Source organism: Mauremys mutica, unplaced genomic scaffold (assembly GCF_020497125.1).
Source record: "Mauremys mutica isolate MM-2020 ecotype Southern unplaced genomic scaffold, ASM2049712v1 Super-Scaffold_100274, whole genome shotgun sequence".
Classification (NCBI taxonomy): domain Eukaryota; kingdom Metazoa; phylum Chordata; order Testudines; family Geoemydidae; genus Mauremys; species Mauremys mutica.
Genome location: NW_025423301.1, coordinates 574837 through 590251, shown reverse-complemented (window position 1 = coordinate 590251; position 15415 = coordinate 574837). Strand labels below are relative to the sequence as shown.

The following is a 15415-nucleotide window of genomic DNA, read 5'->3' as shown; positions in this document are numbered from 1 at the left end:
GTTGGCTTGTACAGCCCACATAGCCACAGCTTCACTGAGCTGGGATCTAAGGTAGCTAGACTAAGAGCTTGCCCTCAGCTATGTCAACTCAACCTGTATAGACATATTCTAAATAGAGGCCAGAGCTCTCCTCCACCTGCTGTGAATAGGATGGGGAGGCCACAACTGGTTAGCGCTGTTAAGGATAACCGCTTACAGCATCAACAAGGGTACTAAGTGTGAGAGAGGAACAAAGAGGGCAACTAGAGTTAAGTTTTGGGCAGGTGTGGGTATCCACCTATTAACAACCCACAAACTGGGCTATATGTTAGACTGCAGATTAAAAAGCTGCTTGGCTTCTCAAGCAGACAACTTTTCTATCTCTCAAGTACACAAGTAGCACATACATCTCAGAAGGAGCAACAGCCTACTTTCATAGTGGTTATTAACTCTTATATCTTCTCCATCTTGCTAGTGAAATATTTCAGACTGGTCAGTCTACATCAGGGATCAGCAACCTTTGGCACACAGCTCAGCAGGGTAAGCCCCCTGGCCGGCTGGGCTGGTTTGTTTACCTGCTGCATCCGCAAGTTCGGCCGATCGGGGCTCCCAATGGCCGCGATTCGCCATCCCATTGGCCTGGAGTGGTGAACTGCGGCCACTGGGAGCCAACACAGCAGGTAAACAAACTGGCCCAGGCCACCAGGGGGCTTACCCTGACGAGCCACGGGCCGAAGGTTGCCAATCCCTGGTCTACATAAAAATCTAACAGCAAAACTACTGCTTTGATTTAGATGAAAGCATAGGCTAAACTGTTGAATTTAGTCTGCTCTAAAAGGGGAAATAACCAGAGACCTTTATCAATACACTACTAAAAAATCCCCTTGCTCAACATCCTATTTATGTTTATAGTTATCTCTATTACATTAAGGAAGTTTAAAGGTGGTCTTGTCTACAGCGAAGCCATAGTCTCTGGTAGTTTTAGATACTCATGGATTAGCTAATGCACCACTGTACTTCTAGGCCTTATTTTGCATGCAAGCCATGTGATATTACAGATCTTCCTCCCTTCAATCACAAAATACCCCAGTGACACTAAACAATTCATAAGTTCCTAATGTGTGGTGTTCAGAGGCCTTCACCTGTCAGAAAGGAACAAGTGCAAAATCTGAACTACATGTGACAGTCACATTAGTATTCAAACCCTAGAAAACAATACTGCCCTCGAGTTTGTTCTGACAAGTATTTTCTCCCACCTCTCTCCTCCCCCCCATGTAGATTACTTCTGACTATGAAAGCCAGCACCATGCCATCTTCAGTATGTGTGCATCAGTTTCATTTATTTCAGCTCTGGGAACAGTCTTTACTAGTGACTTTTGCTCATTCTGTTGCTACTGCAAAAAAAAACAAAACAAACCACTCCATGTTTACATGTCTCAGAAGAAAGGATCTAATATGTAACATTTAGGTAAAGAGCTGAGACTGTGCCTTTTTAATAGTGGTAAGCACAGTATTATTGGTGCTCCCAGAACTAGTTCCTCTTTACCAGGCTTAAGATACACAGTTATACTACAACCAAATCTCTTAAATTCCTAATCTATTTAAAACACTAGTATTGAGACAGTTAATGAGGTATTTCAGGTTTATTTAGTTTCTTTGAAGCCATATACTTTTATTAAGCATTGAAAAATATTTCACACATACAAAATCAACTCCATACACTAAAACCATAATATGGAATTTCAAAAAAAGAGGTGCTGTGCTTAAGTTTATTCTACCAGAAGATACAATCCATGCCTGATGAAATCACCTTCTTGAATTATAAAGTTGCTAAAAAGTGATACACCATCACAATTTGTTTAATGGGAAATAAATTTGTCTTTAGAAAACAGGTTTTTTTTTTCAAACATCTGCATCATGAAAGATAACCATACACAAGGCATAAATGTTACACAGAATTATTCAAACATTTTATAAAGAGATTTGAAAAAGTACCTAAAATAGTAACTTTTGTTCAGTATAAAATTTCAATAATAAAATATTGCTCATAATAAATAAGGAATTTCATGAATACTGCTCTCCTTGTAAAGCTCTCTTGGTCATTCTTTGTTATTGAACAAATATTTCTCTATCAGTAAGACATGACACCTGCTTCAGGGGACATTGCCAATTGTGCATGAAAAACGATGTCCAGAGTGAACAAAAACAGTAGATTTTAACATCGAAACACTTGCATGTGTTAGAATCCAAAAGCTGTTGCATACAAATTGTTTTATTTAAGTTTGAAGAAAAATTTTGTTCATCATTTCCCCAAAAGCTCTTGGAAGTCTGTGCAGCTTTATTTAATGGAACTGTTAAGGAAAGTTAATACTAGTAAGATCCTCATCCCATTTATATGGGGACATTTGATTTCATTCCTGCTCTTCCCACCTGTAGACATGGTAATTTGGAACAGTTTTTAAGCAGCTGCTCAATAGCACTGTGGCGGACATTCAGTTCTGAGGCCAAAGAATCCTTTTCTTGCACTTCCCGAGTCAGCTCTTCAAAAACATCTGTAAGAAGGTTAATAGTTTAATTTAAGGGACAGTCAGATTTAAAAGCCATTACCTGAAAATGTTATGTTAAACTTGGTTTTGGAATATGCAGTGTGATATTTTACAGGTGCACAATGGAGAGCATGTGAACTGGGAAAACATTCAAATATTTTTAGCTACAATACTCCTTGGTACACAACACCCCAGTAGATGTTAACATCTAAACACTTGCATTTGTTAAATAACCCCATTTAATGTATTTGTAGTTTTACTTAAAGTTAAGCTAGATGAGCTTGTTAGTTTAAAATATAGTTTAAACTCTTTGCACAAATACCTGACGAGCAACTGAAGTAGCACATCTTCTATGAACTGTAACCTTTTATCAAGGGGTAAGTACATTATAAAATGTACAAGTGTCTTTCCTTTCTCTGCTCTGGAATTCAAGCTTATGTAGATTTCAAAACTTTATCAGTTAAGCAAATGTAGAGTTTCATTTCAAATGACATTTTGTGCACTATAAAAAAAATCAATAAGTATTTAAAAATGATCTCTCACCCTGGATTTGCTTGAGGAGTTTTTCATTCAGTTGCTCTACCTCTTCAGGAGTCATCATATTCACTGCAACATGAACAAAATCCATCACCACCACCAAAACCAGGGATAACAAAAAAGCATCTATGAACTTTCCCAATCCTCAAGATTTTTTTATTTGAACCCTTTAATGATAATAGCTGTATTAATGTTGATTAGCAGCAATTTGTCATGTTTGAGATTTTTCTAGCATGAGAATTGCACTATTAAGACAAACATCTATTTCATACAAAACCACTTAGTTCAATGTTAAAAGTTGAAGAGTCAAACATTCAATGTTATGAAGTGCCAGAATTAAAGCTGCAAGAGTGGATATGCAGTTTTTAAACTACATGATCACATTAAACGCCCCCCCCCCACATACACACACTTAGAAAAACATAATTTTCATATTTTTAGGGGCCTCCACAATTAGATGGTGAGCATGAATAGGAAGTGCTATGAAGTTTGTGACCCTGCAGAAACTGCCTCTGGCCATGATTTCTTCAAGGTAGAAAGCCATGCTGGCCTATGATGTACACAAGTAGCCCAATGGCAACATTTTTCAAACCTTCAGGAACTCAGAACAAAGTCATGTATTTCTCTCTCACAAGCACCTAAGACAAACCCTGTACCACCTTAGAGCCCTCTGAAGTGCCAGAAGGCTGTCAGTTTCCTATTATCTACCCAGCTTGCTTTTCAACTGCCAGTTCCATGATTATTTTTTCCGTGTCTCTTCTTCCCTATGCAGCTTGACTGTCCTCAGGGAGAGAGCATTACAAATAAAGGGAAGGGTTTTCAAAAGTGCTCAGGGGTGCCAAACTCTGCTTCAACTGAAGTCAATGGAAGGAGAGCGAGGCCAAAGCTTAGTATCTGTCTGAAAAGAAAAAGAAAGAAAAAATCTCACAAGAAAGTGTTATGTTGTCACAAGTGCAGGGCAGGCTGGGTAGGGTCTGCTGCTGCTGCTCAGATTTCAGAGGCAGCAGAGGGAAAGTGACAAACCTTGTCATTAGCACAGATGCCCATAGGGTGCTGCATAGCAGCAGCACCAGAGTTGCTTACTGCAGACTTATCACCACACTGCACCCATTTAAAAAATAAAAAAAAAAATTCTGGCACTTGTTTGAAATAAAGTCAAAGTTAAAATCAACCTCAGCTGAATTTAATTTGCCTGAGAAGATGACTGTTATGCATCATAAGAAGATTTTTTCTTGCCCCATTTTTAGTTACTGTCGTCTTCACAGTGCCCTGCCCACAAGGCCAAGTGAGGAGGCACGGGATATAGAGGGGACAGAGCAGGGCACACAGGGTTGCTGGTGTGTGTGTGGCACACAGACTGGGGTTTAGAAGGGCTAATGGCGGGAGGGGGCCACGGAGGTAATGAGCCAGAAGCTGAACAGGGGTGGGGGGTGCAGAGACAAATAGGGACAGGGTCAGATGTGCCTGACTAAATGGAAGAGGCTAGGGGGTCAAATAGGTCTGCATGGGGGAGGCTCCCTAAATCCTCCCTCCCCTGCAAAAAAACCTGTTCTATAATTCTCCCATCCACACCCAACCCCCACTCCTCCAGGTTCACTCTTTGGCTCCTTCCCAGCAATTACTTCCCTCTCTTTCAGCTCCTCTGTTACCCCTGACTCCCCCAAGTCTTTGCACTGTGGGAAGTATTTTTCTGTATTGTAGTTTAAATGAATTAACAACTTTGAGTAATATGCCTAGTAAGAAATCTATTTGTCAAAAAATTTCTTGAATCTTTTTGGTCTTCTGTATTGTTATTGACATACTTGCTGACAGGTATTTTGAAATAAACTACCAAAATAACTGAAACTGATTGTTATTATATTGTGTTATTTTGACAAATAAAATATTCAGAATTTTAAAACATTGTGTGTAGAATTTTTAGGCACAGAATTTCCCCAGGAATAATTTTAAGAAACCTACTAGCCAGAAGCAGACAAGAGAGTCCCTAAATAGACTCCAGGTACAGCAGTGTTGTAGAAATCTAACTCTTTCCCAGTAGCTGGTAACAGGCTTCTCACATGGACCTTGCTAGTGGTATTTCAACAACCTCTCTCACCTCCCCATTTTTGTCTCTACCCTCTATGCTAGCAGCTGGAGTCCAATGGCTGGTAAGTTTTGTTAACATTTGAGCCCCGTCTGTAACAGCCCAGTAATGCCCATAACAAACATATCATACTGCAGAAAAAACTAGGAGAAAAGTTAGTTGAGAGTGACAGTATTCTAATGTAATCCATATCTGAAATAATAGTCAAAACAAACATACTGGCCAAGCAACCAGCATTTATAAATCCACAAAAAAAGAAATCTGTAGTAGGAGTGCTGACAGACTGAGCTATATTGCTACTATAAGGGCAGGTGACGCTCTGAGAACAGCATACTTCAATTTTGACAGACAGCATTTTTTTTTCTTAACAAAATGTTTAGATTTAATTACGTTAATATCTACTAAAGTGACACAATCAACATGCAACCTCAAATCAACTGGTGACTTACAAACCAACAGTACATTTTGAGTATGGAAATTTTGTTGCAAATGGAACATTAGATCTTTTACTATTAATTTTTCTTACAGTTTAAAGCCCTTTTAAGCCTCCTGCTACACAGAGCCATCAGGAAGTAAGCTATTTGTAACACAAGAACTGCTTCATACCTTTGGTTTTGTTTCAGCAGTAAGAGGTCAGACATGTAAGTCTCAGGATGACTAACTTCAGCCAGACTAACCCACACACAGGCCAGGTCAAACTTTACATAATTCCTTATTTGCTGTAAATTGTCAATTTGGTATTAAGTGAATCAGGATTCCAAAAAACAGTTAGGTCAAATCGATTATTGCCTGCTTTGAGATTTGTTGCTTCATTAGATATCAGCAATATGACACACTGCAACAGTTAGGATTATATACTGGAATCCATGTCTGAAATTCAGAACTTCATGAGCATGGTGCTTAATTTATTCATATTTAATACTGTGAAGAATACTTTCAGTTTTAAGGGGAAGGTTTTGTTTGGATTTCTTGGAGAGCAGTAGCCCAAAGAAACAGATACCATCTCTCCTTACAGCCAGACCTTGATATGAAGACACTTAATTAGGGCTTGGCTACACCTGAAAGTTGTAGCGCTGGGAGTTACAGTGCTGGTCATGCAGCTGTGTAGGAGCAGCGCTGGTGTGTGGCCACACTCACAGCTACCAGCGCTGGTGTGTGGCCACATTTGCAGCATTTACAGCGCTGTTGGGAGTGCTGCATTATGGGCAGCTATCCCAGCATTCAAGTGGCAACAACGTGCTTTTCAAAAGAGGGGGGGTGGAGGGTGGTGTACTGTGACAGGGAGCGGGGAAGATAGAGAGAGTGGATTTTTGGAGCCAACACTGTGTGTTAGCTTCCTGGATTGAAAAATCACAAAATGTTCGCGAACCCTTAGTCTTAATTGCAAACAGCCTGCATCCAACGCTGTTTCTCTGTCAAGCAAACATTCACTCCCTGCCTCTCATTTGATCGTTCACAGCCAGGTACAGATAGCTCCTGTTTGCTGTGATCAGTGTTTGTTTTTTTAGATAAGCAGTTCAACGGAGCTCCGATCGGAGTTCACAACAAAACAAAGAGAGGCTGCATAAAAAAACAAAGAGAGTAATTTAGTTAAAAGCATTCTGGGATATCTCCTTATTCCCTGGAGGCCAATAAAAGCGCTGGTGTGTGTCCACACTTGATGAGCAGCGCTGGATCACCAGCGCTGCAATCGCTACACCCTAACCTGACCAGGTGTACAGCCAGCGCTGCAGCCAGGGAGTTGCAGCGCTGGATGTGCCTTGCAGGTGTGGACGGTTACTAATTGCAGCGCTGGAAAGCCTCTACCAGCGCTGCAACTTGCAAGTGTAGCCAAGCCCTTATCTGTGTCCCCTCCTTCCATTTTGAATTCTACCTCTGTCCTCTCCCTTTTGTTTCTTCAGTTCTCTTCCACACACTTAGCTAATCTCTTCTTTCACCACACCTTCCCAAGAGCCAAAAACCTTCCCCACTATTTCATTAGTCCTCACAAGGGCAGTCAGTATATCAGATCCTAGCGAGCATCCCCTTCCAGCTAACGGGCAATCCAAACTTCTGACACTTTGGAATCTGGCGGTGTTTCCAGCTCCCAAAGCTGGAACAGAATCCAGCCACTGCCCCAATCTCAGGGTCTGGAGGCACCCTCTCAGGACATAGACGAACTTGGTACCTACTTTGAGTGTTGGAACCTGCTATCCAGCTGCCTAGTCCCTCTGGGCATAGTACTGACGCTTCAGATTCTGTTGTTTAGATATGCCCCATCCCACAACCCACGCAAAAGGTGTGAAGTTTCTGGTTTACAGTTCAACTCTCTCAGGGGCAATGTGGTGATTATGAAAGCTTAACACATACTAGTAGACAGGCTTGCACTGATTCTAGCATCACTGCTCTTTCCTGAAGAGAGAAAGCAAGGAATACAGATCACTCAGAAAACACCAGAATGTCCCAAGTGCAATGTCCCTCTCTGGCTCACTCTTCCATTGGGGGAAGGGACAGGAAGGGTAATCAACTGTGTTGCATCAGGCAAGCAGGATCCATCCTCTTGTTCACCCTGTAACAGCTTCCCCTCATGTTAACCCATGATGAAGATAGGTGTACACACACACACTTTTACCATGACATTAATCTCATGCTGCAATTTCATAAAATCTGCAATTCAGAAGTGGTACAGGCAGAACCTCCAAATTATCTCACGGACCAAATACTGCGCCTTGTTCTCAATGGTAGCAGTACTCTGACTGGGAAAATCATGCCTTGTACTGCTTCCCAGTGAATCCGCCCCCAAATATGTTCTACTTAGGCTGAAGCAGCAGCATCAACAGATATCAGAGGGCTCTATATCCAGCCTTCCATGCATTAGGGGCCTCAACTATCCCTTCCTTTCTTTTGTTTTCCTATGCTTATACTGCCTTCAGGGTCAGCATAGTCACCTATGGCAGCATAGACAGGAACAATTCTCCATACATCTTAATTTTAGAATTCAAGTGACATGGGAAAAAAAAATCAATCCTGATTAGATCACAGAGTCAGTGAAAAATAAGACTCATTTTTAGGAAGCAAAATTCCATTTTTCAAAGGGCATTTTCTTCAGTTCATTCCCAAGCATACTTTCAGACACTTCAGATTGTTTAAATGGATGTGGAAAGGACAATTAGCAGTAACAAGTGTTAGATGGCAGCAATGACCTACATTCACCATAAGTAAGGCTATGATTTAGTCGTGGATATTTTTAATAAAAGTCATGGACAGGTCACAAGCAACAAACAAAAATTCATAGCTGGTGACCTATCCATGACTTATTTAGTCATAAGAACGTCCATACTGGGTCAGACCAAAGGTCCATCAAGCCCAGTATCCTGTCCTTTGACAGTGGCCAATGGCAGGTGCCCCAAAGGGAATGAACAGACGGTTATCATAAAAAAAAACAGGAGTACTTGTGGCACCTTAAAGACTAACAAATTTATTGTAGCATGAGCTTTCGTGAGCTAAAGCTCACTTCTTCGGATGCATAGAATGGAACACACAGACAGGAGATATTTATACATACAGAGAACATGAAAAGGTGGAAGTATGCATACCAACAGGCAGAGTCTAATCAATTGAGATGAGCTATCGTTAGCAGGAGGAAAAAAAACTTTTTGAAGTGATAATTAAGATGGCCCATAGAAGGTGTGAGGAGAACTTAACATAGGGAAATAGATTCAATTGGTGTAATGACCCAACCATTCCCAGTCTTTATTTAGACCACAGTTAATGGTATCTAGTTTGCATATTAATTCAAGTTCAGCAGTCTCTCTTTGGAGTCTGTTTTTGAAGTTTTTTTGTTGCAAAATTGCCACCTTCAAGTCTGTCACTGAGTGGTTATAAAGGTTGAAGTGTTCTCCCACTGGTTTTTGAATGTTATGATTCCTGATGTCAGATTTGTGTCCATTTATTCTTTTGCGTAGAGACTGTCCAGTTTGGCCAATGTACATGGCAGAGGGGCATTGCTGGCACATGATGGCATATATCACATTGGTAGATGTGCAGGTGTACGAGCCCCTGATGGTGTGTCTGATGGGATTAGGTCCTGTGATGGTGTCACTTGAATGGATATGTGGACAGAGCTGGCATCGGGCTTTACCATTCCTGCCCATCCTGGCTAATAGCCATTGATGGACCTATCCTCCATGAATCTATTTAGCTCCCTTTTGAACCCCATTATAGTACTGGCCTTCACAACACCCTATGGCAAGGAGTGGGGTCACCCACACTGGCCACTGCAGAAGTCACAGAATCCATTACTTCCATGATCTACGTGACAAACACAGCACCCGAGCTATAAGCATTAACTTAAAGCTGCACAAAGCTTTCACCTGACCATTCTGGACTCATCATTTCTCTCCCTGTCCTATAAGCAGCCATTCAAAAAGCCCTATTCTGCTAGAAAGTGAGAATGCTCAGGTTTCTTCCACATCAATGCAATGGAAGATTTCTATATAATTACACAAACCTGAAGTGATACTGAGCAATATGCCAACATTAACAACCTTATTTAGGCACCTGAATTATATCATCTGCTGATATTGCATAGTATATGAGCACCATCAAGAGAGAAAACCTGAGGCATTCATATTATATTGTGTGGTCACACTGTGTATGTATCACTCGACCAGAATACTACAGCCATAGAGTTCTTGCTGTTCACCTCTGATTTGACTAGATCAATCAGAAGCACAAATTAGCATTTCTCTACACTACAAGAATGACAAGAATTATACTGCAGTTGATTAAAAGGCTTTAGTCAGAGACCCCTTTTAAATAAAGGGCCTTCCTTCCCCAATAAAATACTCTTTTCCACTACTGGCCATAGTGTAGTGTTATACTACATAGCAGTGTTTCTCAAACTGGGGTCACCGCATGTGTAGGGAAAGCCCCTGGTGGGCTGGGCCGGTTTGTTTACATGCCCTGTCGGCAGGTCCGGCCGATCGCGGCCAGTGGGAGCTGCAGTTCACTGCTCCAGGCCAATGGGGGCTGCTGGAAGCGGCATGGGCTGAGGGACTTACTGGCGCAGCTTCCAGCAGCCCCCATTGGCCTGCAGCGGACGACCCCAGTTTGAGAAAAACGGCTATATAGAAGGTAAATTCACACAAGCAGATTACTTCCCATGCATATGAGAGTATAGATCTTATGCTGGGAGTTAACTTCACTCTCCTAGTCAATATGCCTTTGAATAAGACCGGTTCCAAAATCCAAGGGTGTTTGAAAGCTTTAGTGCATAAGGGCTTCTGTATATACCTATAGTCGTTACCAGTACATAATTAAGTACTTTGGGATACTTAGAGTGTAATCTCAACTATTTTACTTTGCACATTATTTTGATTTCTATGTAAAGTTTTCACTCGTTTCCACAAATTCATTCTACCATTCAAGGCAGTTTGGTCTCTGAATTACATATTTTAGGAACAATAATGAGAAAAAGTCACTGTCAGTAATCTGCTAATAACCTCCACTGGCAGGATTGTGCGTCATTGTCATGTCTGAAACATGAAGGATAAGCAAAACTCTCCTCACATGAGTTTAGGAGACACATGATATGTGATGGTTGGGTTAAGACTAGCATGGAAATATAAAGTGAAACACATCACAAAGATTCACTTGGTTGTGTAGACTCCTGAAAGCTAGTTTTTATAGACATAAAATAACTGTTTTAGTAGGTTAGACACTTATAGCTGGTATGTGGGAGAACGTAACTGTTAAGAGACTACAGATAGTTTTACAGAATATACAGACCATAGTGAGAAGTAGAAGTGTACCCACCTAATTCCCCCTCTACTTACATTCGTCCCTGCTGTATCGGGGATTGGGCATTGGCATCTGAATCACTTTTAGCTTTTTCTGTCTTCGGTGCTTGATTGCAACTAGACCATAAAACACTCTTGCAACAGAATGTAGCTCCTCTTTCTTGCAACATATCAAGTCTGAAATCAGTAGATTCTTTTTGTTCCAAAATACTTTGTGAACACTTTGAGATACTCCCAGAACTTCCATCTATCCATTTTGCAGAGTACCTGGGTACTTGGGAGTCAAATTGTGGAAGCAGTTTTCTGTCTGTCTGATGTCTGAAGTTAAAAAGCTGGTGTTGAGAAGTTTTTGTGCTGTCTGAATCAGAATCCAAATCTTTGTTTTGTGCATACTGTATAATCCTGTTAATTTTTTTGCTCAAGATACTTTTTACTTCTGCATAGGTACTTTTGGAGAGTTTTGACCGAGGGCAGTCCTGATTTGCTATTAAATGGAATTTTTCAAAGCAGTCTCTGTGCCCCCTTAATGATCTTGTGTGTAGAAGATTGGATTTTGGTACCCCTGTAAAGACAGATATGACATTGACTATGTAAATTGTGTGTTATTCCATAATACCGTTAATACTTAGAAAGCAAATGCTTACATTTTAGAAGTTAAATTTGTGGTTCTATATATTGTTTCCAGGACTCTCATACAAAATGTGTTGGCAGTTTTCCATGTAAGTGGATCTGAAGACAACTGAGGCTTCAATGAGCACAAAAAGGCCATAAATATATGCTGCATCAACACTTAAATATCAGAGTATTAGACTTACTGTTTTTGTTTTGGAGAGAAGGTGGGTGATGTAATATCAGTTATTGGATGAGCTTCTGTTGGTGAAAGAGACATGCTTTTGAGCTACACAAAACTCTTCTTTAAATAGTTTTTACCACAAGGCTTGAGAAAGCTTATTACCTGTTCATCTTTGGTGAGTGGAAAGGCTGAGTGCTCTACATCAACTTCTGCAGAATCCAAGCTTTTACTCAAAACTAAGTTTCTAGCCCTTACAGTTTCAAAGATAACCTTCCAAACATGAAGTTAGTGTACAACAATGCACTGGCTTTACCCTTAGTCTCTTTATTGCCAGTTAGAGATTCCCAAGCTGCAGCAGAATTAAATTAACAAGACTCAAGTTAGTTTCATTTCTGATTTTGAACTCTGTGGACAGCAGTGAAACTTAAGAGTGTCAGTTTCATACTGTGGCTTAAGAAAGCATGTAGTGCTGAAACAGTTTATGAGGAGAGAGGAACCAAAAGAACAGAAAGTGAGGGAGAAAGATGAGCAGTGGAGACCTTCTCTCCCTTTTCAGCAGCCAGAAGGGTCTGGCGGAGGAGAAACAAAATTTCTCACCTTCCAGGAGCTACATAGGTTAAAAAGACACTACTAGCCAGATACAGGAAAGACTGAGCTTCCAAGTAAGGTCCAAGGACAGATCCTTACCCAGCAGCTACAGGTTGGGCGTCTCACCAAGATACTGCCTCAACTCTTCACTGACATCTTTCCACCCTCCATGTTTCATATCTACCATTGGCTAGTATGTGGCAGAAGACAGGGTTTTTTTTTCTGAGCTCTGGTTTACACTAGAAGACTATAGAGTAACTAAACTAGAGAAAGGCAAACCATTTTTCTTTTCAGGGCTTTCTAATATAACTTAAATATAGCAAATCTGCTTAACTCAAGAGCCTTTGCTGCAAGCCATTAGATCTTTAAGCCATCGGGGAATAAAAAGATCTGTAAGTCAAAGTTACAGTGAATACATTGCTTAAAAGCTGCCACGGTTTTTTGAGATGTATTGAAAAAAATCAAACCTCCCTCCCCCCCTCTTTTCAGCATGAAATGCTGATGTTATTTTATGCTTATAAAAACATCGAGTCTCTCATTTCTTTAAGGAAAGTATTATACAAGTTACTGTATTTTAAGACTCTCTTTGGCCAACAGTGCTACACAGAAAAGAAGCTACTAATGATTTGGATAGGAAGCAGAATGCACAATGAAGTCTGTTCCTTTTGTTGGCTGGACAAAAAACGTCCAATGCAGCAGTAACTAAGGATGCCCTGAAGGTCTTGTGCAAGAAAATGGGGAGGGAAGGCATAAAATGTTTTATCATTAAGTTCAGAATAAATGCAAGTTTCAGTATACAATGTCTCTAAGTGATTAAGTTTTTGCCTAGTACCCATACATGGTGACTGTAATATGGAATGATCAGTTTAAAGAGTTATGCCAATACTTACAATATACTCATTTGTTTCCTCCATGCAAAACAAGAAAGTCATTAGTCGATAGAGGATGAATTTCTTGTCCCCTTACCCACAAAGTTAGTTTCTTAACTATGGTTGTTCGGGGGATGGGGAGGATGGAGGAAAGGAATTTTAAACCCACACCTTGATGTCCCAAATCTATTTAGATAATACTTTAAAAACAAAATAACATCATGTGGTCCACACCAAGGCTGAAAAAAGTCTACCAGACACAGACTAACCATAGGATTTTTGAGCAAGGACATCAGTTCTGCAAAGTAGTTAGTGTGACTCCATCTCACACAAAATATTCCAGATTAGGCAGCAGACTCCATCAATTTGCTCACAGATGGCCACAGACTAGGTTGCATAAATGGATTTGGACACTGTCCAGAAAAAGCTATTCCTTAAAACTGCTCAAATATTTAAGTGACAAACTTATGTCCATGACCTCCAGAAATCCTCACAAGAGGGCTAACATGAGAACAGTCAAACATCTGCTGCAAACAGGGACAGAATCCTTCATTCAGAAAAAGCCAGGGCATATGCTATTTTCTTTCCCAAAAGACAGAGAGAGAGATATGGGGTGGGAGTGGGGGTGTAGAGACCATGCTGTACCTCAGGGGTTATCAAACTGGGGGTCAGGACCCCTCAGGGGATCGCAAAGTTATTACATGGGGAGTCACGAGCTGTCAACCTCCTCCCCAAACCCCACTTTGCCTCCAGCATTTATAATGGTGTTAAATAAAAAAACCAAAAAACAAAAAAACACGTGTTTTTTAATTTATAAGGGGGGGGTGTCGCACTAAGAGAAATGCGTCACAGACCATGAGATCTGGTCTTTTGTGGGCTTTTACCATACACACCTCTACCCTGTTATAACGCCACTCGAAATAACATGAATTTGGATATAATGCAGTAAAGCAGTGCTCCAGGTGGGCGGGGTGGTGCGCTCCGGCGGAACAAATCAAGTTCAATATAACGCGGTTTCACCTATAATGCAGTAAGATTTTTTGGCTCCTGAGGACAGCGTTATATTGAGGTAGAGGTGTACTACACAGGTTTCATGAGGGAAGCCAGCATTTCTCAAACTGAGTGTCCTGACCCAAAGACGGGTTGCTGGGGGATTGCAAGGTTATTTTAGGAGGGTTGCAGTATTGCCACCCTTACTTCTGTGTTGCCTTCAGAGCTGGGCAGCCGGAGAGCGGCAGCTGTTGGCCGGGTGCCCAGCTCTGAAGGCAGCACTCTGCCAGCAGCAGTGCAGAAGTAAGGGTGGCAATACCACACAATGCCATACTTACTTCTGCACTGCTGCTGGCAGCGGCTCTGCCTTCAGAGCTGGGCTCCTGGCCAGCAGCCGCTGCTCTGCGGCCACCCAGTTCTGAAGGCAGCACCGCCGCCAGCAGTACTGCAACCCCGCTACAATAATCTTGAAACCCTTCAACAACTCCTTTTTCCTGTCAGGACCCCTACAATTACACCACCATGAAGTTTCAGATTTAAATAGCCAAAATCATGAAATTTATTATTTTTAAAATCCTATGACTTTTTGATCAAAATGGACTGTGAATTTGGTAGGGCCCTATTCATCAAGTAGTTTAGGCATGGTCACTACGCCTAACTTTCAGGGGTCTGGGATTCACAAAGCCTGAGTTTGTCAACTATGCTACATATACAATGAAGAGGGACAGATAGGTGCATTAGAATGGGATTCATACAAGTCAGCACACTAGGTGGTTCCCCACTTAAATTGCCCAATAGGAGATCCCAAGCTAAGTGTGTGCACTAAGCCCTTGGCCTGTCTCAGAGAGAGGTGCCTATGTCCAGGCTGCAGGGAAGTGCCTCTATCCACTTCAAATTCTCAGCTGCAAACCCTGCTTTAGCATTAAGTTGTTTTTGTAAGAAGTTGGGGTAAAGGAGGAGGACTTCTCTCACACACTAACCTAACCAATGTGGTAAAAGTTATTTGCCTGGAACGTGAGACACCCCTGGTTCAAAACCCGCCTCTGCCTGAGGGAGAAAAGGGATTTGAACAGGGCTCTGCCATCTCTCAGGTCAGTGCCTTTGTTACTGGGCTATGGGATAGTCTGAGATGGGTCTCCTTCAGTCTCCCCTGCTGAAGCGGTTCCACTGTAGATATACCATTAAAAAATTCACTGGAGCAGGGGAACTGGTTCCTGGGTCTCCCGCTTTCCAAGTGAGCGTTCAAGCCA

At 41.4% G+C, this 15415-nt stretch overlaps 1 pseudogene; it reads right to left on the bottom strand.

The window, feature by feature from the left end:
• Positions 1 to 2187: 2187 nt before the first annotated feature.
• The window catches only part of LOC123360576, a 31206-nt pseudogene continuing 17978 nt past the window's right edge, over positions 2188 to 15415 (bottom strand).